A 4,677-nucleotide genomic window follows, 5' to 3' on the forward strand; every position below is an offset into this window, starting at 1 on the left:
TTCTTAGCAAATTCTGAATATTTATTGATAATAGCATGTGAACTTTCTTAGTTACAGATAGACAAATCAACTTTGCCCATCTCAGCTCTGTGGGAAATTAGAAATAACTGAACTTGGTTGTGAAATTTTCAGACTCCTCTGTTTTTTTTATAGTGGCATCTTGTTGAAGTCCTACTTGATTTACCACTTTAATAATCACACATTAAGTCATGTCACACATTAGGTCACATTAGGTACTTACTTTCAAATGGCTATATTTAAATTCTTTTGCTTCTGGGTTCATTTTGGAAATGGTAGTTAAAAAAAAAAACTTTAACAAACTATTCCTGTTTGTTTCTCACTGATATTTTCTGCCTTATTTCTTATTTGCCGTACTCTGATGTTTCATTGTAGGTAGGTCAGACCTATCTACAAGCACCTAGTCTGTGTGGACCCTGCCAACCTATTCTCACTGGCTTGTACGCATTATGAGCTACAGGCTAAATCTGGAGAAAAAAAATACTGAAAAAGATATTGTTCAAGTACAAAAGCATCTGAATTCTGTACAGGTATAAAATACATTAAATGGTACTAATACTTAAAGTTACGCTTTTCTTGTCACATAAGCACACATACATACATGTATTCATATTCAAGTTAGTTTGTGCTGGCAATCAGCTTTTAAGCATTTCTCTGTAGGCTTCAGAACATTTTAAAAGAAAGGATTAGAATAGCTAAAGACATCAAGGGGAAAAATTGACATAATGCAACACAATCTGCCAGCAACATCTCTTGGTTTAAACTATCACAGTATCTTTCTTTGATAAGGTATTAGATTTTTAAGAGACTATTTGGAGGAAATAACCTGCTGAGTACTTTCCTTAAAAATACCAATACCAGGAATTGCGCCCAAAGAAAGGATTATTCATTTCTGAATTGCTGAGTACCAGAAGGTGGAGAAAAACCACACAAACCCCATTTCTTTTATTTTTTTATTTATTAGTGCATGCTTAATACCAATTTTAGAAGGGTTGGGATTACAGTTGATAAACACCTTATAGATGGATGCAGAAATAAAAAGAGAAAAATACAGAGTGGTCGAGCTATAGTATACAGGCTGGGACATTTCATAGTGTATTCCAAACAGACTTCTTTCACAAAATACAAGTCAAGAAAAGACCATGGGTTGGTCACAACAGGATGCACATCTGTACGGTAAACCATGTGGAGGTGGTCTGGGTGTGCTCAGTTGCACAATGTGGTCTTCAAAGGCCCACATAGTAGTGCCCTAGCAGCAGGTTATGGGACCATATCAGAGTTGCCTGTGTGGTTACAGCTGGATTCACCCTTTATATAGATTTTACTCTCCTGAATATCAACTGAAAGCCATTCTGGACTCTGCTAAACTAAAGGGCAGTGTTGGTACAAATATAAAGAGAGTATAAATTGGGCAGGAACACATTTAGATTGGAAATCAGAAGTGGATATTAGATCAAGAGAGTAGTATTTTTCTGGAGCAGCCTCTATTCAGAGTAGGGAAAAGGAACAGCCTAACTACATTCAAAAGGAACCTCAATCTGTCCATGAAAAGGATTATATTTTGTGGTCATGCCAATTCCCTGAGAGGGGAAGCACTGCAGAATGCTATAGTCCTAACTCACTTTCTCATCAGCACTGTAAGTTTCAGATCCAGATGAATTCATGTCTGCATTTAGGTGTTTATATGTTAAAGTAGGGGTCCAGCCATTCCATTCATCACTGCTGCTAATCCTTATAGTTAGGCCGCTACCTTGCTCCTTTCTGCACAAAACCTGATGTCATGCCTAGGATTTGCTTCCTTGCTGCCTATTGCTCTAGTCCTTCTTCAGTTTCTATTCTACTAGACAAAACAACCATTCCACCGCTTGGGAGCCAATAACACTTTCAAAGATCTTCACACCCAATGCTGGGAGCAAGGGGTTCCTCTAGTGCTGCTGATGCAGCTTTCTAACTGGATGGAGTTGTGAATACCCTAGCAATAATATTATAATGCTCCCCTGCATTTCTGGGATTTCTAGGAGCCTCACCATCCACAGTGCACTGGAATCACTCAACGGTCCAAAGACCCGTGATACAATTCCTACTAGTTCTGGAGTTAAATCAATTGTTACCTGAATTTGCCCGTGTTGCTCATACAAATCCACATCAGTTTTGGGGAGTACTTTGATAATAACCACAGCCATCTGGGCTGTGGAAAATGTCCAACTCTTTTCGCAAAAGAGCATTTGTAGAGAACAGGAATGTGCCTTCTGGATAAATGAGTAAAGGCTAATCAAAATGATTTGGATCATATCCCTCCCTTACTCAGTCCCAGGGACCAACATCTTCTCTAAAGCCTGCACTGAGGGCTGCAACCATACTCCCTCTACTTTTCCTGCAATGCCCTTTTCAGAGACTGAATCATCCTCTGGCAAGCTGAATGGTCTGATTTGCAAATCACTTCCTTCAATACTCCCCTCGCAGCTGGTTGAGCTCTCTTGTCTCGGTATGCCATTTGTCACACTGTCTGAGCTCACATCATCATAAATGCCAAATGCAAGCTCTCTGTAGTAGAGGCACGCTGATCGGCTCAGTCTTTCCAGTCCTGGTCCCTTTGCTCAGCACTGTTTCCAAACCTGTTCCTTCAGCAACTCCATCTCATATTTCATATCCCACGTTCCTTCTGTGAGGTAGCAGTACATTCCAAGTGCTACAAGTCTTCCCAAAGCTCACAATGCAGCAATGGCGATATTTACTTTAAATTTACTACTCTCCTGACAGATTATAAATGCCTTTCCCGGTTTTCTCAGTGCATCTTCCCCCATGAAATCTTCCCATTCCCAAGAAAGGCCCATCCTTGGAATTGCCTGACAATGGGAGAAGGTCATTCCCTTCTCTGCCCCACAGCAAGTGGTCATTCCACCTTTATATTACTACCAGTAATACAGACAGAGCCCCCATAAAATTCAAGCTATAAATCTCAAATTTGAATAGTTACCACAACACCAGACTGCATATTTGTTTTCAGCTTTTGTTATTCTGCTCTCAGTCTGAAGCCACTCCGCTAGCTGCCTTCTCTGCCAGGCCACAACCTGACATTTTGCTAGACACCTTTCACCATGTGCAGAGTTTCTGAAAGTTGGATATATGCAATCTAAATGTATAAAGTGATTGTTTATTGGTTAATACAGATAGAGAGGACTAAAAGCTACTAGGCTAAGCATTAACATGTTTGCCTTCCCCGGTAGGATACCAGATGAGTCTTTGTTGGCCAGGCTGTCATATGTCAAGAAGGAAGGGTTGGCCTCCACTGCTTCCTGCAATAGATCCCCATTGTTGCTGCATTGTCATCTTCTGACACCTTGCTATTTCCCTCTAGGATTTTATAATTTTTCACGTTGGTGTTTTCCTTGTCAATGTCACCTCAATAACCCTACTTTTGACTGTCGTTTTGCCTTATCTTGTCTGGCTCTACTGCACAGACTTTCTCACAGCCCCTTCTCCCAGTTCAGCAATTTCCTTGGTTACACAGCTGGCCATCTCAGGACTAGGCTGTGGAGCGCAGACAGCCAAAACTGAGGTGTGACAGTGAAGAGAGGGAGATCAGTCAGCAGAGATCTGATTAATATAGTCAGTTATCAGAGGGCAACGGAATCACTAGAAGGTAGACTTTTGGTCAGCAGAGCCACTCTCTAGGCGCTCTTGACTTGTGATTAGGACCTTAGTCCATTTAACTTGTGGTACTACTTAAGATGCCCTAGGCACTCTACCTGGCCTTCCACTACTGCCTCGCTCAGAATGGCATACCGGTGCTCCTTAGCTCTCCTGTGCCATACCTTTCTGCTCCACATGGGATCTTCTAGGATCTCTCAAATGGCTTAAGATGCCTGTGTGTGTGCATTTGAATCAAGCCTCAGATTTCCACTGACCATCTGAGAAATTCCTGAGTGTCCAAGATATTTACACAGGTGGATATGACTGATGACTCAATATATCTTGGTTAATGACACAGTAAGTTTTAAGTCTCTTCATATTGACTGTGAAACACCTTTTGAATGTTTAAAATAAAAGCCTGATCATAAATCTTTTATTCACATTGCTGAGTTGGTAGCAGTTGCATGCAAGTAGTTGTATGCAAGTAGCTACATGCAGGTAATTCACCTTTGAGTCTTGAGTAATTTTTTTGAAATGGTTAGGGTGGAAAGACTGCTCGATAGCAATGGATGTAATCCTTACTGCTTTTCTTCTGGCTACTGTGCCATTGCAAAGACAGATGTTCCCTTCACAGAAGGAAGCTTATGAGAACAAATTAAGGGGAAGGGGAACTGGGAACAATTCACACAATGAAAACAAAAGAAAAGCAGCTCCCCACTTAATCTTGGACCTGAAGCCCTGAAGCAGGAAGATTATGAAACACTGGTTGTGCGGAAGGAGAAAAAGGCTATGCCTGGCATTTTCTCCCTAAACAGTGGTATAGGAGCAAACTAATTTTAGATGGGAGCTGTTCTTAATTACTCCCTGCAGTTTGCAGGGTACAGAACATGCACCAGAGATAATTTTTGCCATTATCTGCATCTGCTAAAGATGTACTAACTAGATCATTGAAATCACGAGTCATGAACAGCTGTCATTCAAATAGTAGCTTGCAGCTTTGAGATATAGCTTTGCAGGTTTATTCTG

Source organism: Rhea pennata, chromosome 3, assembly GCF_028389875.1.
Source record: "Rhea pennata isolate bPtePen1 chromosome 3, bPtePen1.pri, whole genome shotgun sequence".
In the NCBI taxonomy this organism is placed as follows: Eukaryota; Metazoa; Chordata; class Aves; order Rheiformes; family Rheidae; genus Rhea; species Rhea pennata.